At 36.2% G+C, this 22,605-nt stretch overlaps 1 long non-coding RNA gene across 1 annotated transcript in view; it reads right to left on the bottom strand.

The window, feature by feature from the left end:
* Positions 1–20,731, bottom strand: part of LOC138171115 (uncharacterized) — an 85,864-nt gene extending 65,133 nt beyond the window's left edge. Inside the window, exon 1 of the long non-coding RNA XR_011170803.1 lies at positions 20,595–20,731. This is a non-coding gene — a long non-coding RNA (uncharacterized lncRNA). The remainder of the gene's footprint in view (positions 1–20,594) is intronic.
* Between the last annotated feature and the right edge of the window lie 1,874 nt (positions 20,732–22,605).

Raw genomic sequence — 22,605 nt, 5'->3', positions numbered from 1 at the left:
TGTCCAGTAGACGTTAAACTCAGAATGTCTAAAATTGAACTTGTTATCTTTTCTCCTAAAACTTTCCCCCAAAATGTCTGTGTCACTATCAAAGGCACCATCAGCCTTCCTGTCCCCCAGGCTTATGACCTAGATGTTATCCTTAACTCCTTTTTTATTTCTCCCCCCTTCTCTTCAGTCCGATTTGTTGGCAAGGTCTGCCTATCTCACTTTTGTAACATGTCTCAAATCTATCTCTTTCTTTCCCTTGATATTGCCACGACTTTGATGCAGGCTCTCGTCCCCTCATACTTGGATTGTGGCAAGGGACTGTGGAGGAACTCAAGTCTCTCCCCACTCTCATTTAGCCACCAAAGGCGTTTGTTTGTTTTTTCCTAATGCATGTCTGACCATGTCCTCATGCTACTCAATAAAATCCAGTGACTCCCTGCCTATCACAGGAGCCAATGAAAAATCTTGTTTGACATACCTTTGTAATTCATAATTGTGTTCCTTCCCACTAATACACACACACACACACACACATACACACTCTGCTCTTCTCAAACTTTACTTCCTACCACATATTCTTCCAGTGACACTGGCATCTTTACTCTTCCACAAACAAGACACTGTTTCCCAATTCCAGGCATTTTCTCTGATTTTCCTCCATGCCAGGAATCTTCTTCCTCTTCTTCTCTGCCTTTTCCTTTTCCAGGATTCTTTCAAATCTCAACCAAAAGCCCATCTTCTATAAGAAATCTTTTCCAATCCCTCTTAATTCTCAAGCCTTCCTTCAAATAATTGTTTTGTTTTTATGCTGCATGTACCTTGTTTGTACATATTTGTTTTATTGTATTCTCCTCCATTAGATAGGGAGCTCCTTGAGGGCACAGACTGCTTTTTGGTTTGTTGTTGTCGCTATTGGTTTGTTGTTGTTTTTTTTTTTTTTTTGGTATTCTGACTGCTTATGCAGCATGTGATACAAAGTTGGCTCTTAGTAAATATTTACTGACGGACCACCATCTATGGTATGGTTATACCCGCCTTTCTTCTCAATATTTACATCTTGGTGAACTCATTCTACTCTATATTATCTTATACTCTTGAATTCCTTGTCCTATGACTGATCATATCCTGCAAATACACTACCCTGGATTAAGCCTATCATTTGACTTTGTGGTAGGGTATCCAGCAGATTCTAGCATCCTATGTATTAAATAAGTCTTTTTATTTAAAAAAATATTAAAAACCCTCCTCAAGACTCACATGGAGTAGAAATGGAAAAAAAAATCTACTGATCACCACCTAAAAGAGATACTAGTAGAAAAACCTACAGGATCATCATAGTCAAATTCCACAACCCATACTTCAAGGCAAAAATATTAAAAACATCAAGAAAAAAATTAATATTACAATGCCACAATTAGAATTACACAAGACCTAACAGTGGCTACACTAAAAGAATGCAGATCTTGGAACACTATATAAAGAAAAGCAAAAGCACTGGGGTTGTAGCTGAAAACATCCTGCCCAGCAAAGTGAAGGATGATGCTGAATGAAATGCCAGACTTTCGGGATTTGGTTAAAAATAAATCCTGACCTCCATAGATTTGACACATGAGATGCAGAAGAAATATAAGGTATATGTCAGAGACTAATTACAAGGGACTCAATAAGGACACTATATTTACTTTTTATTTGAGGAAATGTAAATATATATGATATATAAATATATAAAAATGTATATCGAAATATATGTATGTGTTTCTATGTATATGTACATATATGTGTGTGTAAGTATGTTCAGGTGTGTTTATATGTACAAATATACATACATATGTATGTGTGTGTATCTGGGTTTAATTGTAGCTTTCTTGGGAGAGGGAGGAGAAAGAAGGAAAAAATTAAAAATTATATATATACATATATATATACACGATTGTTATTAGTATTGGCTAGTTAAAAAGAAAGATTGAGGGGGAGAACAGTATGATGTGATTCTAAATAGGAAAACCATTTAAGAAAAGGTAAAAATAGTAATTATCATATAGAAATGAGGTGTGAGGGGAAGAACTGACACAGAGGGATTAGATGGGGGAGGAGAGCCAGTAGTTCTGGAGCCCTACTTTCATGAGGAATGGGTTTAATAGAAAATAATACATATATATCTAGAAGTATATAAGTCTTCTAAATTCAGGAAGAAATAAAAGGCTAAGAGGACACAGATGGAGAAGAAGATAAGAGAGGGATTTTTAGAGAGGAGAGTGAGGGAATAATGTAATGGGTTGTATGCAATGGTCTTTAATGGGAATGGGAGGATAAGGGAGAAATTCTTGGAAAGGAGGAATATTAAGTAATAGGAGAGCAAAGTAGCAGGTAGAAGTAAAGTAGAGAATTCGGGAGGAATAGGAAATAAGAGATACACACAAACATGAAGTAAAGATGAGGAGTAGAATTTAGTAGGAAAAAAAGCAGGGACAATAATCATGATCTCTCACAAAGTTCAAGCTAAAATAGATTTAATCAAAAAGGGAAACAGCACTGTATGTCAGTGATATTGATCAATATTGTTTTGGACTATTTAAAATAACTAGGCAGTTTAAGATTGGAATATTGCTGTGGTGTAGGAAATGATGAGTTGGTGGACTTAGAAAAATAAGGAAAGACTAGGACTTCTGAAGGAAGAGGTTTTCCACCCTCAGAGAAACAGAGGACAGATAAGTATAGTATGGTCTTATATAGATGTATGTGAATATATATATCTATATATGCATATGCTTATAGATATCAAAGCATATGTATGTGCGTTTGTATGTATATAGATATATATAATTTTTTTATGTATATATGTATGGTTGTATGTGTTTGTTTCTACGTATGAATATACATAAATAGGTATGTGTGTATCTGTGTTTAATTGTAGCCTTCTTGGGAGAGGGGGGAGAAAGAAGGAAAAAAGAACAAATTAAAAAGTGCAGAGAAGAAAACAAAAGAAAATTCACAAGGAAGCAAAGAAAAAATGAACAGTTCCGAATACAATGTATAGTATTTATTATATAGGCTTTCTTGAAATTGAAATTTATTGTTGGATTTGTTGAATCCTCTCACATTCTGCTGTGCACATAATAATGATTTTTCTTCTCATTTTGTATTTCTTTATAATATGTTTCTTTTTCTTTTCTTATTAGGTATTTAAGTTTTAGTTTTTAAGTTTAAAATAAATTTATTTTTATAAAAGACTTACTTGGATTAGAGGCCCAAAGGCCAAGGTTGTGGACATCACTACCTAGTAAATTTTTTTAAATCTTTTTTTTTAATTAATTTGTTTGTTTCCTTTTAGTTCACAGGATTCAATTCCACAAATCCTTGAGTTTCACATTTTGTCCCCTTTCCTCCCCTCCCCTAAAAAGCTCCAGTTTGTATGTAATGCTGAACCAGTCTACCACCACAGACAGGTCGGAGGCAAAGGAGTTGAATCTTCTTGACTGAATAAACAATGGCATCTGCACTGAATACCTTTGTTAAATATCTTTCCCTACTTATAACGAGAAAATTTCCTTTTGGTAACTGTTTTATAAACTTAAAATGTCTTATTGCATTCCAAACCTGGGCCAGGGGACTGGTCTTTTCTTAGTCAATTCTTACTTATTACTATGATTAAAAAAGGAGATAATATTTGTAAAGTAATTAACACAGTGCCTGGCTTATAGTAAATCCCATACAAATACTTCCTACCTACCTACCTACCTACCTATCTATCTATCTATCTATCTATCTATCTATCTATCTATCTATCTATCTATCTATCTATCTATTTATCTATCTATCTATCTATCATTATCATCATAATTATTGTTTCACTCTTACTGCCACCATAACTTCTCTAGTAGCTGCTGCCCTGATGCTCAAGGGCTGGAGAAATGAAAAACATTTCCTGTCTTTCAAGATTTCACAAGGCCCTGTACAAATGAAAGAAGACACAAATGGAAATGTTCCCATATAAGATATTGGCTTACCTAGGAGTCCACAAGGTCATGGATTGAAGGAGATCAGAGAGTTGCCTTTGCACATGGAAGTTTTCAAAAAGAGGTAGGCCTCATAAGTATGGATCTCCTTATTAATATATCTACTGGATTCTGGCTCAGCAGTCATTTAAAAGATTTTATCTGGAATCAAAATGGATTTTGGAGTGTCAGAATCCACTGGGAGACAGAGCGCGGAAGAATCCACCCCAGGAAAGTGCCCACGTGGGTCCAGGCAAGGGGAGTGCGGAGCACGTGGGGGCTGCAGCAGCTCAGACTAGAGAGCAGACTACAGTACAGATAGAAGGAGCCCCAGCCGGTGAACTCAGCCACCCTAAGGGTGACTTGCAGCTCTCTCACCAACATCTCACCACAGGATGAGAGGATCCATTGGAGCCTGGTAAGAGAGGGCTCAAGAGATCCCAGCAGAAACAGCAGCTACTCCGGGGGCTATCAGCCCCCAGCCTGGAAGTTTAGAAATTGCCGGTCTGTTTTTCCAGGGGCCAGGATGACAAAGTAAACTCTGGCTGCTCTGTTTCCCCATCCCTGACCTAGAAAACCCAGAGATAAGTGTCCCCCACCCAGAGTGAAATCCTGAGATAGTGGAAATAGCCTTGAGCTTGGGAGTCATTGAGAAGGGCTGTAACTGTGGCAGCAAGGAGTCTGAAGAGAAGAGGGGGAGGGGTCCCAACAAACCCCACCTCACCTGACCAGAAAAAGCCTGCCTAATGTGTAGCCCAGGGGCACAGAGGCAGAATCTGGAGTGGCCAGACCACCCCTCCCCTACAGATTACTCTGTGAGCCTCAGCATAACTCAGGGGGAACACTGAGACTCCTGGCCTTGGTCTCAATCTAGACACCCAGAGGCTACAGCACATAAAATCAACAACCAGTTCCTTAACACCCTGCCTGAGAAATTAGGAAATAGAAAATTACAATGGGAAAGAAGGAAGTTGAGAAGGAGAAGGGGAAGACAAGAAAACCAATTAGAGACTATTACAGTGATCAAGAACAAACAAATACAGAGCACAACATGGACTCTATACTCACACCTGAGACCACAGAAGGAAATATGAGCTGGTCTCAAGCCCGAAAAGCATTCTTGGAGGAGCTCAAGAAAGATTTTAAAGGCCAAATTAGGGAGGTAGAAGACAAATTTAAATCTACAGTGAACAAATTGCAAAAAAGTCTCACTGAAGAAAACAAATCCTTAAAAAGTAAAATTAGTGAACTAATTGGAGAAAATACCTTCCCAAAAAGGACCTACAAAAACTAACTGAAGAGATTAATTCGCTAAAAATTAGAATCAGTCAAATTGAAGCTCAGGACTCTATGATGCACCAAGAGTCAATCAAACAAAACATTAAGATTGAAAAATTGGAAGAAAGTGTAAAATATCTCACTGGGAAAGCAACTGGCCTGGAGTACAGATCCAGGAGAGATAACTTAAGAGTTATTGGTCTACCAGAAAGCCATGATGAAAAAAGCAACCTGGACAACATCCTCCAAGAGGCTGTCAAAGAAAACTGTTCTGAAGTTCTAGAATGAGAAGGTGAAATTGTTATCTAAAGAATTCACCGGACTCCCCCTGAGATCCCAAATTGAAAACTCCTAGAAATACAGTAACCAAATTCCAGAATTACAAGATTAAGGAGAAAATACTGCAAGCAGCCAAAAAGAAACAATTTCAAATATCATGGAACTACAATCAGGATCACACAGGACCTAGCAGCTTCTACATTAAAAGATCAATGGGATTGGAATTTGATATTTTGTAAGGCAAAAAAGCTAGGACTGCAATCAAGGATTAACTACCTGGCAAAACTGAGCATAATTTTTCAGGCAAGGGGATGGTCATTTAATGAAATAAGGGACTTCCAGACTTTCCTGATGAAAAAGCCAGATCTCAATAGAAAATCTGATCTCCAATTACAAGACTTAAGAAAGACATAAAAAGATAAACAAGGAAAACACACACACACATACATACATACATGCACACTCATGCACAGATGCACATAACTTGGAATGCAATAAGAGCAAAATGTTTACATCCCTATATGAGAAGCTGATGACTGTCAATATTCAAATTTGCATGATTATTATGACCTTATAAAGGGTTATACATGGATAGAGGGTGTGGGTATAAATGAACTAATCTGATGATATAAAACCTTATTAAGGGTAGGTCAAAGGGACTGTAATGGGATAAAAGAACAGGATAAGACAGAAAAAGGTAAATTATTTCATACAAAGAGGCATAAAAACACAGTATAGTAGAGGAGAAGGAAAAAGAGAGAGGAACATCATTTGAACATTATTCTCACTGGTTCTGGTAGAAAGAGGGATCAACATAATCAGTTAATTTTAAGATTCTAATGTGAAAGACATGAAAACTCATTAAATAGAGGGAAAGGATGGAGGGAGAAGAGCACTGTATGAAATTTACTCATTGATTTGGGGTCAAAGGGGGAATAACATACTGTGATAAGTATAAAATAAATTGTGTCCTATAGGCAGTAGGTAAGGGGGGGATAAGAAGGGGAAGATTAGAGGGGAGGGAAATAGTAGTAATGGGAGAGGGTAGGTAAAGAAGTGGGAATCACAGGGAGGGAGCACTGAGGGAGGTGGTAGTCAAAAGGAAAACCCTAAGGAGCGGAAGGGAGAAGGAGGAAACAAAATCATAAGCAGGGGAACGTATAGGATGGAGGGAAAGATACAGATAGTCATCATTACTGTGAATGTGAATGGGATGAACTCTCCCATAAAACAGAGGGGGATAGCAGAATGGTTAAAAACCATAATCCTACAATATGCTGTCTTCAAGAAACACATTTGAAACAAAGGGATACCCACAGGGTAAAGGTAAAAGGCTGGAGTAGAATATATTATGCTTCAGATAAAGTAAAAAAGGCAAGTGTAGCAATCTTTATCTCAGATAAAGTAAAATCAAAAACAGATCTAATTAAAGGAGATAAGGAAGGAATCTATATTCTGCTAAAAGGCACCATCAAGAATGAAGCAATATCATTACTTATCATATAGGCACCAAATGGTATAGCATCCAGATTCCTAGAGGGGAAGTTAAGGGAATTAGAGGAAGAAATAGATAGCAAAACTATACCAGTGGGGGACCTTCATCTCCCCCTCTCTGAACTTGATAAATCTAACCTGAAAATAAACAAGAAAGAAGTTAAGGAGGCAAATAGAATTTTAAAGAGGCTAGATATGATAGATCTCTGGAGAAAACTGACTGGGGATAAAAAGCAATATACTTTCTTCTCATAGCACATATTCAAAAATCAACCATGTAATAAGGCATAAAAACTTCACAATTCAGTGCAGAAAGGCAGAAATATTAAATGCATCCTTCTCAGATCATGATGCAATAAAAATTATATGCAATAAAGGGCCATGGAAAGATAGACTAAAAACTCTTTGGAAATTAAACAATTTAATCCTAAAGAATGAGTGGGTCAAACAAGAAATTATAGAAACAGTCAGTAATTTCATTCAAGAGAATGACAATAATGAGAAAACATACCAAAATTTGTGGGATGCAGCAAAGGCAATTCTTAGGGGAACTTTTATATCCCTGAGTGCATACATGAATTAATTATAGAAAAAGGAAGTCAATGAATTGGGCATTCGATTGAAAAAGTTAGAAACATAACAAATTGAAAATCCCCAATTAAATACTAAATTAAGAAATACTGAAAACCAAAGAAGAGATTAATAAAGTTGAAATTAAGAAAACTATTGAATTAATAAATAAAACTAAGAGCTGGTTTTATGAAAAAAAAACAGTAAAATTGATAGACCCTTAGTCAATATGATAAAAACAAAAAGAAAGAAGAAAACACGATTATGAGAATCAAAAATGATAAGGGTGAATCTACCTCCCATGAAGAGGAAATCAAAACAATAATTAGGAATTATTTCTCCCAACTGTATGAACATAAATTTGAAAATCTTAGTGAAAGGGATGAATAGTTACAAAAATACAAGTTGCTCAGATTAACTGAAGAGGAAGTAAATTACTTAAATAACTTCATCTCAGAAGAATAATTTGAAGAAATTATCAGTGAACTCCCTAGGAAAAAAATCTCCAGGGCCAGATGGATTTACTATTGAATTCTATCAAACATTTTAAGAACAATTGATTCCAATACTCTACAAACTAGTTAGGAAAATTAGTAAAGGAGTCCTAACAAATTCTTTTTATGATGAAAATATGATACTGAAACCTAAACCAGGAAGAGATAAAAGAGAGAAAGAAAATTATAGACCAATTTCCCTCATGAATATAGATGCAAAAATCTTAAATATGATGTTAGCTAAAAGACTATAACAACTTGTCACAAGAATAATACACTTTGATCAGGTAGGATTTATTCCAGGAATGCAAGCATGATTTAATATTAGGGAAACCATCAGTATAATTGATCAGATCAACAATGAAACTAGCAGAAACCACATGATTATCTTAATAGATGCAGAAAAGACTTTTAACAAAATACATCATCCATTCCTGCTAACAAAACTGGACAGTATAGGAATAAATGGAGCCTTCTTTAAAATAATAGGTAGCATCTATTTAAAAGCATCAGCTAGTATTATATGTAATGGGCATAAGCTAGAAGCATTTCCAAGAAAATCCAATAGCAAGGGGTGAAACAAGGATGTCCACTATCACCCCTCTTATTCAATATGTTACTAGAAATGTTAGCAGTAACAATTAGAGGAGAAAAAGAAATCAAAGGAATCAAATTAGGCAAAGAAGAGACCAAGCTATCACTCTTTGCAGATGATATGATGATATACGCAGAGAATTCTAGAGAATCAAGTAAAAAACTACTTGAGACAATAAATAAATTTGGCAATGTTGAAGGATATAAAATAAACCCACATAAATCCTAGGCATTCCTTTATATTTCTACTGAAATTCAACAGCAAGAGATAGAAAGAGAAATCCCATTTGAAGTTACTGTAGACATTATAAAATATTTGGGAATCTACCTGCCACAACAGACCTATATAATCACAACTACAAAATACTTTTCACACAAATAAAGTCAGATCTAACTAATTGGAACAATATCCATTGCTCATGGCTGGGTCAAGATAATATAATAAAAATGACAATTTCTCCTAAATTACATTATATATTTAGTGCCATACCAATCAATTTACCAAAATACTACTTTATAGATCTAGAAAAAATAGTATCAAAATTCATTTGGAAGAATGAACGGTCCAGAATATCAAGGAAATTAATGAAAAGAAATGATAGGGAAGGTGGTCTAGCTATACCAGATTTCAATCTGTATTATAAAGCAGCAGTCATCAAAACTACTTGGTACTGGCTGAGGACTAGAGGAGTGGATCAATGGAATAGATTAGGCACACGAGATTCAGAAGTCAATGACTCTAGTAATCTATTGTTTGATAAACCTCCAGACCCTGGTTTTGGGGATAAGAACTCACTATTTGACAAAAACTGCTGGGAAAATTGGAATATAGTATGGCAGAAACTGGGCATAGAACATTATCTAACACCATATACCAAAATAAAGTCTAAATGGGTGCATGATCTAGGTATAAAGGTTGATACTGTAAGCAGTCTCATAAAACAAAGAATAGTTTACCTTTCAGATTTGTGGAGAGGGGAAGATGTTATGACCAAACAAGAATTAGAGAGCATTATAAAATGCAAAATGGATGATACTGATTACATTAAATTGAAAATCTTCTGTATAAACAAACCAGTGTAACCAAGATTAACAGGGAGGTGGGAAATTGGGAAAGAATTTTTGGAGCCTATATCCCTGATAAAGGTCTCATTTCTAAAATATATAGAGAATTGAGTCAAATCTATAAGAATACAAGTCACGGGATGGCCAGGTGGCTCAGTGAGTAAGAGCACTAGCCCTAGTGTCGGGATGACCTGAGGATCAAATCCAGGCTCAGATACTTAGCACCACACCCAGAAATAACCGGTCGCATAACCTTGAGCATGTTACTTAACCCCAATTGTTTAAAAAAACTAAAATAAAAAAACTATTAGCAACTTGCAAATTAGTAAATAAAGGAAGGATAAGCCATAATTAAAAAAAAAAAGAATACACGTCATTCCCCAATTGATAAATGGTCAAAGAATATGAACAGGCAGTTTTCAGAGGAAGAAATTAAAGATATCTATAAGCATATGAAGAAATGCTCTAAATCACTATTGATTAGAGAAATGCAAATCAAAACAACTCTGAGGTATCACATCTCACCAGTCAGATTGGCTAAAGTGACAAAACAGGAAAATGACAAATGCTGGAGAAGATGTGGGCAAATTGGAACACTAATGCATTGCTGGTGGAGTTGTAAACTGATCCAGCCTTTCTGGAGAGCAATGTGGAATTATCCCCAAAGGGCTATAAATAATTTCATACCCTTTGACCCGGCAATACCACTTCTGGGATTATATCCCAGACAGATCATAGAAGTGGGAGGAAGACCCATATGTACAAAAATATTTATAGCAGCTCTTTCTTATGGTGGCAAATAATTGTAAATTAAGGGGGTGCCCATCAATTAGGGAATGGCTGAACAAGTTGTGTTATATGCATGTAATGGAATGCTTTTGTGCTATAAGAAATGAGAAGAAGATGGACTTCGTATTTACCTGGAGAGGCTTATATGAACTGATGCTGAGTGAGAAGAGTAGAGCCAGGAGAAATTTGTACACAATTACAGACACAACGTATGTGTGACGACCAACTGTGATAGACTGGACTCTTCTTAGCAATGTAGTGATGTAAGTCAACTTCAAAAGACTCATGATGGAGAGAGATGTCTACATCCAGAGAAAGAACTAGAGAGAACTGAGTATGAATCAAGATTGAAGCAAACTACCCAATCTTTTTCTTGTTCTTGTTTGGTTTGGTTTTGTCCTTACCATTTTTCCTTCCATCTGATACAATCCATCTTTATTACCTGTCTAATGTCTAATGTGAAAGTATTTGCAGATCCTATACCTGATTGTATGCCGTTGTGGGGGGTAAGGGAAGGAGGAAGAGAAAATTTGAAACCCAAGGAATTGTGGAATTGAATCTTGTAAAATAAAAGTAAACAAACAAATTAATAAAGAAAAAAAAGATTTTGTCACCACATAGCATGAACCCATATTCTTTGGTAGGGTTCCAGAACTACCAGCACTCCTCCCTAATTCCTCTGTGTCAGTTCTCCCTCTCACACCTCATTTATCTAAGATAATTACTCTTTTTACCTTCTCCTAAATGATTTTACTATTTAGAATCCATATTCTTTGGGACTCACACATGACAAGAAGCTGACCCACCTAAAGTTTCCATGTACATGCCTGAAATGCTATCTGATCATGCTGTAAGAGGTGTGTGGGATAATGGGGAGGCTAGAGGGCTGCCCTTATAGGACATGCTACAATAAAAATGATGTGTCACAACTGCTACAAAATAAGGCTATGCTCAAATTTAGAGAGAGATGACAGTCTACATAGACAATGGCCAATTTACCCATTGTATTGCACAAATAAGCTATCTATTGAGAAAAGAGGTTGGGATTTCTTGCCAAGAATAGCCAAGACTGCTTAAATCCCTGGCTCTCTACCGGACAACAGATGGAAAGATATTTTCCCAGATTTCTGGAATTGTGTCTTAGGTCTTTCCTGATAACAAACCCTGGAGAGTTGAAAAATGAGTAAATATTAACTATAGGGTACTTTCTACATTTCTATTCCCATATGTATTTTCCTTAGAACACCTGGTATCAGAGTGTCTTGTAATATATAATCAATGGCTGATATGGCCTGGCAGAGCTAGTGGATGTGGAACTGCTTGGTAATTGTTTTATTATGTATTATTTTATTGGTATTATTTTTTAATATGATTTTATACCAAAAGTAAGTATTATATATAATTAAAGCATATTTGTTTTTTTGTACTGAGTGAATGTCTTATGTCAAGGGCATGATGAGGACTCATCAAAATATATTGATTTCAAGAAGGAAAGTAGGGGTGCTCAAAGAGGAATCAAGTTTGAGAACTATTTTCTAAGTTTTCAATTCCAAAAATAATTCATGTGGCCTTAGATAATGAGGCAATACTAATGAGGTCACCATAAAATGTTGAGGTATAAGGCTAGGGGTGCTCAAGACCACAAAATACCAACATGCTGGGTCCTGCCAAATGAATTTGACTCACGTCTTCTCTCAGCCAAAGAAAAGCAAAGTTTAGTAAAAGTTTCACTATAATGGGTAGACTCTTAAGGAGCCTCAGTATCTATGATGCTTGTACTGGACAAGCAGGCCAGAATAATCTGACACAGAGTGAGTCTGCTCTAGATCATTCTCTGACATTCTCATTGAGGGAAGATGCATCTCATATACAGAAAGGTTGTGAGAGGAATCTAGGGGTGGTCTAGAGGTGGACTTTGGGGAGGGTCTTCAAGAAGGGTCAAATGAGGTCAGACTCCAGTGACGAGTGATTAAGGGTAGAAAGTAGCTGGAGGCTACCTGGAGATGACAATGGAGGGTTTGGGAGGATCTAGGGTGGGAAGTAGCTGGACAAAGGAGGGCTAGGTTAGTAATAGAGTTTTGGGCCTAGCTATAATGACAGACTCATGGCCAAAGGCAAATCTCTCATGAAATGGGAAGATTCAATCAGATTTCAAGGGGGTTCCCAGAGCCTGTACCTCATCAGTACTGCCCTTCACAGAAAGACAGAGACTTCATTTGAAGATCTTTAAGTGGAGGCTAAATGACTAAATGTCATACATTTTACTGTTGTGATTTCTTCAGTTTTTGTATGAGATTGGATCACAAACAAGATTTCTTCTAACTCTCAAAATTTTGAGAGTTGACAAATAAGTTATTCTCCATTCTCTGAGCATAATACAGAGATTGAAATATCCCAGCATCTCTACCCAGTAAGATGCATGCCTATAAATGCCAGGATAAGCATTTATCCTGGTTGGGAACACCTAACTCTAGAACCTTCCCAAGGTGTCAGATCAGGGTCATGGCCAACAGTGCCACCTACTGGTCAAAATGATTTTTTAAAGTCAAAAGATAAAATGTCCATTTGCCTTCAATTCATTTAAACCCAACAATATGTAGTAAAGTCCTATTCTGCACACTTTGCTGTATGTTAAAGATTCAAGTGAAAAAAAAGAAAGAAAATGAATCCATGACACAAGGAGCTAGCTCACATAAAAAGGGGAGAAGGGTGATACAACGCATTCACAGGTAAGTTTAAAAAAGTACAAATTTTAGAAGGAGGAAAACAACAAATAAATAGATCAGGCAGATACAGCAACTGAAGGGAGTGTTAAAGAAGCCCAGGGATTGCATATATTTTACATATACTTCCTCTTATCCTCAACTTATTCCTCTGCTTTCAAGTTTACTCTGTTGCAATATTTTGATAGGCCTTTTTCCAACATATCAGAACTTTTTTTTTTAAAGGGAGTGACTTCCATTTGTTGCTTTCAACTCCTTGAGTATCTGGGAAGGAGGAGGGAGAATGTCAGCTATTCATCACTGACGGTCTAATAAAAATGAAGACCGAGAAAGGTTAAGTGTTTTATCCAAGGTCACCCACTTAATAAGTAACAGAGCTAATAAGTAGCAAGTAATAGGTCACTCAGCTAATGAGAAACAGAATTAGGACAAGAGCTCAGGTGTCTTGACTCCAAGTTCAGGGCTTATTCTGCTATACCACACTGACCCTCATTTTCATAGCATAGGCATACTTTGTTTTATTGTGCTTTACCTTATTGTACTTCACAGCTATTGTATTTTTTTTTTCACAAATTGAAAATGTATAGCAACCCTGAATCAGGTAAGTCTATTGGTGCTATTTTTCCAACTGCATGGGATCATATAATATCTCTGTGTCACATTTTGGCAATTTTCAGAATATTTCAAACTTTTCCATTATTATTATTGTCAGTTCTAGTGATCCATGAATAGTGATTTTTTATATTATTATTGTAATTGTTTTCGGGTATCACAAACCATCCTCATTCAAGACTGGGAAGTTAATTGATGAATATTGTGTGTTCTGACTACTACACCCATGGGCATTTGCCCATCCCTCTCCCTATCCTTGGGCCTCCCTATTCCCTGAGAAGCAACTGTGTTTAAATTAGGCCAATTAATAACCCTACAATATCCTCTAAGTGTTCAAGTGAAAGGAAAAGTCAATCAATGAGGCAAATTTCATTGATTTCTTATTTTAAGAAGTTGCCACAGCAACCCCAAAGTTCAGCAAACACCACCCTGATGGGTTAGCAGCCATCAACTTCAAGGCAAAACCTTCCACCAACAGAAAAGATTATTATTTACTAAAGGCTCAGAAAATGGTTAACATTGTTTTTTGCAATGAAGTATTTTTTGGTTAAAATATGTATATTGTTGTTGAGTAGAGTTTTTTTGAGACAATACTATTTAGAACACTTAATAGACTACAATATAGTGTAAACAAAATTTATATGCACACTAAGAAACTGAAAAATTTATATTACTCACTTTATTGCAGTTGTCTAGAACCAAACCTGCAATATCTCTGAAGTATGTCTATACTGAAGAGTTGTTTGAGACAGCCTTGAACACAGTGATATAAGCATAAGGAGGCAAGTTGATGGAGAAGATTTTTAATTGTTAAAAACCATAAATACAATGGTATCTTATATTCCTCAGAACTTTTAGTCAAGTGTGTGTGTGTGTGTGTGTGTGTGTGTGTGTGTTTTAAGGATGTGGTCTTCCCTAAAATACTGCTAGCAAAAGTATAAATGTTTCCTCCAAGAATCAATGAGGACATCCTCAATTAATATATATATATATATATATACATATATATATATACACACACATATATATATATATATCAGTTTCATGAAAATATTTTATACATAGAAAAAAAATCTGTATATACATTGGCTATTATTGGTGGTTTTTAGGCAACATTTTTGGGGGTTAATAATATGATCTGGGATTTTCTCATACCTTTGGCATTTTTACTTCTTTCAAGTACCTTGAGAATTGTTTCCTAATTTTCTTTATATTTGTGTTTCTTCCAGCATGGACCCCCCTCCTCTGTTCATTCTTGGTCTAATCTAGCTGTTTTACCTATCTTTGGTTGCTCCAGTACCATTTCCATTTCTTCTATAACTATTTTCAGATGCTTCTGATCGTGGTGGACATTGTCCTAGAACATTAAAAAGTCTACTTAATAAATTCTCACTATATGGATTTTGGCTGAAATATTTACTCAGGTCAAAACACGTGAATAAAGAGTATCTATTATTCAGACTGTAACATACAAAATATAACTGGAGGTCATCCATGAACATATGTATGTTTGTAATGTATATGAGGTAAGGTCTAGACCTATGTTTTCATTGAATAAGAAACTCTGAGATGAGGAAATAGTCTCCCAATGTCATTTACTGTCTTCATGTGCTACTGTATAGATATCTATATATCTATATATTCATATATACATAGGTATATATGAATATATATATGTATGCATTAACACCCTAAGTAACTTGACCACAATCACATATTCAGCCTGTATCAGAGGTTGGATTTGAACCTAAATTTTCTATCTCCAAAGTCAATCAGTTTTCTATCAACTATAGAATGTGTGTGTGTGTGTGTGTGTGTGTGTACATAAGTGATCTTTCTCCTCTTATGTACCACACTCTAAACTCAAAAGCTTAAATATATGTCACTCTTACTGAACAAGAGATTTATTTACACTATTAAAACATAAAGAAATGTAAATGTGTATAATGGCAAGCAAAGAAGTACTTAGCATCTTGTTTCAGCTATTTAATTGTTTAGCACCTCGTTTCAGTTCAAGTTTCTTTTGAACCTTGCCCATGATTATATCAGGTCTATGTTAAGAAACAGAACTGGTGAAATCTACTGTGGGAGGGACTTGCCAAAGACAGGAACAGGGAGGACATAAGAGGTGGGCAGAACAAGGAGGAGCTAAAGACCTGATAACAAGCTGAGTACAAGCTGGGAGAGAGCAAAACTGAGAAGGGAACATTTATGTGGCAGAGTTGAGAAGGAGAAAACTTGTGGTATACCAGCACTCTGTCTGTTCTGTCTGTGTTGATTTGTGTTTGTAATAGTTTGTACAGAAGCCCTGAGACCTTACTGGAAGCCCTGAAAGAGGATTTTCTTATTGTTTACAGAAGTCCCGGAGAAGGGTTTTGGAGGTCCTGGTTCTTTACTGATCATTTGTGTTGACCTCTTGGACCTTGTTTATGGGTCTCTGTTAATTTCATAGGCAGACAGTGAATAGATGATGGTACTAGTAATGTCTATGAATGTTGTTGTGGCTCTGTTAAGCTTTATCTTCCCAGAAACAGAAACTGTGAAGGACTTGATGTGGACTAGACACTATAAGCTTCAATATGGAACTGGACAAGGAACTGGATGAGGAACTGGACTGAGAGCTGCCTATGTGTGAATCCAAGTGACGACTTGGTAGATTCAGGCAGGAGCTGGACCCATGGAGGAGGAACCATGGAATTTGGGAGCCAATGTCATGTCAAGATCAAAAGACCTCTCTTTGGGTTTTTAGTGCTGACTGAGAAGATCATGAATTACTGTGGCCTAGGGGTTAGAAAACTTTGTACTCTGTACCTTGTACCTCTTAAGTATGATTGAATTAAGGATGATAGGAAATTGATCTCCAATCAAGAAGAAAGAAGACTTTTTGACTGAGAGATTAAGAAAATGTGACCTAGGAGTGGAGAACTTTTACCTTTGTATTTTGTGTCCCTTAAGGAGGCTTGCTCCTTAAGGATGATTGAGTTAAGGACTCACTGAATGATATCTTTTGTTAAATACTATGTGGCCACTTTGGTGAAAGCTATGTGGCCACTTTAGTGATAAGTTGCTATGTTATAACATTATGAATGCTGTACTTTGGTGTGTGTGAATGTTTTGCTTTAGTTTACTACTGAATAAATAGAAAGTTCACTATACTATGTGATCAGAACCTTGAAGCTATTCACAGCAACAGTCCTCTGGAGAGCTGTTCATGCTTGGCTTTTCAATGTGTAAACAGAATAGTAGCTTCAAGGGATCTCATAGCCAGTCACGATTGTGAGAGGAGAAAGGTTATTCTCTCTGAACTTGATTGGGCCTAAATTCAGCTCCAATTCTTCTGGTTAAGAATTTACTAATACAGGCACTCATCAGAATATATCTATTGACTCCTCTGCTATAACTTCCCCAAACTCAGGAAAAAAACCTCCCTCAGTATATGACTATCACAACTGCTGCCCACTGCCCACTGACTGCCACCTGAACTCTCTTTAAAATGTCTTTCACCTTAGACACTTTTTCCAATTGCAGTTTAATATGTAAGTCACCTACAGACTCTGTTTACAATGGCATATAACTGTCAATTCCACTAAGTAATTACGTTCTATCACTCCTTAGTACCTCATACATAGCAGTTCACTTCAAGTTCTAAGATTCTCCACATTTTTTTTAAATATTCTGAATCTTAAACCCAATAGTTATACAAAATAAGACATTTAGACTAGACAGACCAGAGTTTTTAACCACAAAATTTGTATTATCAAAACTATTTACCTCTTAAATCTTACTGAAGAAAAATTTGCAATTCATTCAATTTCTATGGAGGGCTGAGGGGTTCTGGGTTATTAAAATATTGAAAGTATTCAGAACTATAATCCTCCATTATATTCTGTCCTTCCAGATGTATAAGAATGAAGAGGTGGATATTGAGAGCCCTTGTGGGATAGGTGAACAGTAGATATTTGTTGCTTATAATTGCTTGCACTAACTTTTACTCTCAGTGGAGAAGAACAAGCTAGATTCAAGAGAGCTACAGGACTTGGAGAAGAGGAAAGGATAAGACATTAGAGTAGCAGGATTGTGAATGGACTGGCAGCTTTTCCTCAGCTGCTAGTGAGACTAGACTAGGCAAAGCCCAACCCCTTGACTCTCCCCTCCTCTCCTTTCCTCCAACTTGTCCCTTGTCCTACTGTCTGTCTTCACAATGAATGTTAGGAGTCCAGAGCCATGATAATGGGACATGAGCAGCCTATATTCTTTTTTTTTGGAGGGAGGAAGGTCGGGAAATTGGGGTTCAGTGACTTGCCCAAAGTCACATGGCTAGTTTTGTGTTAAGTGTCTGAGGCCAGATTTGAACTCAGGTCCTCCTGACTCCAGGGTCAGTGCTCTATTCACTGCACCACCTAGCCACCCCTCAACAGTCTATGTTTTTAAAGTACAACTGTCTTGCCACTTACTCTATTTTGGAACAAATACTTTCCTGAGCACACTTTACCCACATTATTTAAATCTTTTTAGATGCAGACTGATGAGTGGGAATCTATATAAATCATCATTTATTGACTCAAATTATTGTTTTATTTCACTATTAAGATGAAAGTCAGAATATGTTCATCAAAGTTTTGGAAGAAGATCACTAGAAAACATTAGATGAAGAAATTTAACATTTCTGAAATAATTTTATGATTTTAAATATCATTTGCTTGAAAGTTTTGGTCATCCAATCCCAAGTGGTTTGTATTATTGTTTGGATTGGAAAATGAGGGTAGTGACAATTCATAGACCATGTGATTTTTAAATCTTTTTAGTCTCTTTGGATTACAAGAGTAAAGGACGCAATCTAAGATGATCAGTGACCAAAAGAGGTTGGTGAGAGATTTAGCACAGTCATCTGAGCTTAGGAGCTGCAGAGTAAGCCAATCGAAACTTGAATATGGCAATTAGTAGAAAATATGTGATTCAGTTCATAATAGAATAATGAATTAAACCAAGTTTTTATTTAACGAAGAATTCTTTTTATGTTCATGTGCTACTGAATATATATGTATATATGAAGATAAATATATATTTATTTATGTATGTATAAACCCCATAAGGATATTAATGTATTTACTTGTAAGCTTAAAACTAGATAGAGCTAGATAGAGGCATTGGAAGTTGAGCGACTTTATTTTTTTTTTTAAAGCAATTGGGGTTAACTAACTTGCTCAAGTTTACACAGCCAGTTATTTCTGGGTGTGGTGCTAAGTATCAGAGCCTGGATTCAATCCCAGGTCATCCCGACTCTAGAGCTGGTGCTTTTACTCACTGCACCACCTGGCCACCCCTAAGCAATTGGGGTTAAGTAACTTGCTCAAGGTTACACGGCTAGGTGTTTCTGAGTGGGTGTTAAGTGTCTGAGCCTGGATTCGATCCCAGATGATCCCAACTCTGGGGCTGGGGCTCTTATTCTCTGTGCTACCTGGCCACCCCAGAGTGACCTTATTTTATTGATAAAAATGAAATCCAGAAAGGTTAAAATACTTAACAAGGTAAACACAGTTAGAAAGCAACAGAGACAAAGTTTGAACCCAGATTTCAATTTGTACCTGGACAGTTTCTTCATTTAAATACAATTAAATTCCTCTTTAGTCTGGTCATTTTGTGTTCATTATTGTGATTTGGGATGTTAGGTTGTGCAGTGGATAGAGAGCCAGACCTGGAGTCAGGAGGACCTGAGTTCAAATCCAGTCTCAGATACTTACTAGCTGTGTCACCCTGGGAAAATCACTTAACCCTGTTTGCCTCCATTTCCTCATCTGTAAAATGAGCTAGAAAGGGAAATCACAAACCACTTCATTATCTTTGCCAAGAGAACCCCAAATAGTGACATAAAGAATCAGACACAACTAAAATGACTGAACAGCAAATTATAATTTTTTATGCTATAGTAAGGAGTTACTTTGGATTGTCTCTGAGGAAAATGGTGATAAGTTTTTCAAGTCTTATCCGAAAGATGTCTCTTCAATCTCGTTGTTGTGAAGGACAATGCCTAAGCTTTTTATTTCTTAAATCCCTGTTAATATATGATTCATTGAAGGCATTGCAAAAAAATGGTTGACCACTTTCAATCTGAATTCTAGTAGACCTTAATTTCTCTGAATTATTTGCATGACTCATTTTCTTATGAGAAATGAATATTTAAAAATTTTATCCTGGACCACCATCAAATGAGATAGCAACTATTGGGCCTTATCAACTCTATCTTTAGCAAGAAGGGATATACCTTTCATTATAACAGAAAAAAAAAGAAATTAACCAAATAGACTTGGTATACTGTTTAAGGAAGGAGAGATTATACATTATAAAAAACTACAACAACCATAAAATGAACAGCTTCTTATTTCTACCTAGAAGTATGTTAAATGGAAATTATCGCCCTTTGTGTCTCTCCTTTTAAGAAAGAGTTTAAAGTAGATTTCCTTATCGTTCCCTAATAATAACTCATATTTATGTTGAGTTTTAAGGTTTACAAAGCATTTTCTTCATAATAACTCTGTGTGTTACATAACATGTCATGCAGTGGGTCTATCAGGAAGCACTAGTGTCAGGGAGATCAAGAAGTTCAAATTCTGCTGCATGCACTTATTACCTGCGTGACCCAAAGTAAGTCATTTAACCTCTATAGGCCTCAGTTTCCTCATCTGTAACATGGACTTAATAATAGCACTTACCTGTCAGTGTTTCTGTGAGTATAAATTGAGATATTATGTCAAACAGTGAAAACGAGTGTGTCAGCTACAGCTTCAATCTCCTAGGACACAAGTATGCCAAGGCTTATAAGTCTTCTGCAGCCCTTTATAGAAATGGCACCATTGGGGTTAAGTTTCCTACTTCCCCACTCTACATTCCTCCCCCCCTTGTTAGGTAATTTAGAAAGCATTCTCACTTAACTGACACTATAGATAATAAGGCACTCTTCCAGACTCTTAAATGATAAAGTTGATGCCTGAGGGCTTCTTTGTAGGGGCATGCTGGTGTTTAATAACAGCATCTCCAAAAGAAATGCAAGCAAGACACACTTTTAAGTTTAATTGCATTATTAACATTTTTTTAAAGTCTAGATGATCATCAAAACAACAAATCAAGACCTTATTTGTAGATTGACAATTTCCAAGGTGTGAATATTCACTCTGATAATTTAATAATTGACTCCTGAGCCATTTGCAGCTGACTCCAACACACTCTTGGCTCCATATAGAGGTTCCATTCTCTGGTGTCCCAGGCATTCCACCAGAGCATGGACATCCTAAGTGCAGCTCACTGTGAACAGAGACTGTACACTGACACAGACCCTGTAAGCACATATCCCCTTCCTTTTGTGAGTGGTAATAAAGTTTTCTCTGAGTAGGATAATGATCTTTATCTGAGCTTCCGTGCACTATAATTTGTGAATAATAATATAAGCAAAAACATACCTAGCATTTACATAGCACCCATAATGTGCTGGGTATTATGCTAAGCAGTTTATAAACATTAAGTCATTTGATTCTCATAATAACCCAGAGGGGGATGTGCTATTATTATTATTCCCATTTTACAGCTGGGAAATTGAGACAGGCAGACAGAATTTACCTAAGGTCATACAGCCAATCCTGACTTAAGTGCTGTTGCATCACATCATTATCTCATAATAATAGTAGCTTTGTCAACTTTAAAGCAGTCTATGGATGTTGTTAGCCTTTATTATGATGATTATTTCTCTTTTGTATTGAACCTATGATTTCACTGTTATTGGGAACCACTAACACAAAATCATAGTAAGTATTTTGCAACTTAAAGTCATAAAGATTGGCTTGGTGGGAGTGGGGATGAGGGTGAGGGTGGCGAGAATCAGGAGTTTACTAACTTATCCAGGGTCATGCAGTCATGCAGACATTGTTCATCAGATGTACAGGTATCTCTTTACTGCCCTCTATTGCCCTTGCCAAGTATTATTACCATTTTAGAGTTGATACAACTGAAGTTCAGAGTGGTAAGATACCAGTTTTGGGTTGTTGTTTTTTTTTCTTCTGATTCCTAAGCTGGTGCTTTTCCTACCACATTATTCTGTTGATCCCAAACTCATCCATGTTCTAAGGATGTTCTCATCTACTCATCCTTAGAAGATAAGGATCCACTCATCCTTAGAAATTTGAAAACAGCTCATTACTTCTACTAAAAGTACTTGCATCACAAAAAAACCCAAATTTTTAGAAACTGCTGTTTGAGGAGAAAAAAAGGACATTCCTTCACTTCCACATAGAAAAACATAGAGACATAATGGAGCTTAACACATCATTGATGTGCCAAGGAAGTCTAAAATAGCAGAGGCTGTGCTGTAATGATTGATGATCTATGTTTCATTGAGTTTCACCCTTTCTCATAAAAGTAGCTGCACCTTTTTTTTTCTAGTTTATTTGTTTATTTGCTTTAGACAAGGTGACAATAACAATGACATTTTATGTGGAAGATAATTTTAAAGATATTCTAATTTAAAATAAAAGATAGCTTCATTTGCTTCCTTATCTTGATGAAAATCTAGTTTAACTTATTTATAAAATTTTCAATTTTCTTTAAAAACCATATACTAAAAACAACTTCACATATATAGTCTTAACTCTTTTTGTTCAAAAGCTAAAATGACCATAGCATCTTAGAACTGGAGAGGTTCTAAAATATAATCTAATCCAAGTCCATCATTAT

Source organism: Petaurus breviceps, unplaced genomic scaffold, assembly GCF_028583685.1.
Source record: "Petaurus breviceps papuanus isolate PSGF00001 unplaced genomic scaffold, PetGlider_PUasm1.0 419, whole genome shotgun sequence".
Classification (NCBI taxonomy): Eukaryota; Metazoa; Chordata; class Mammalia; order Diprotodontia; family Petauridae; genus Petaurus; species Petaurus breviceps.
This window is presented reverse-complemented; position numbering and strand designations above follow the sequence as displayed.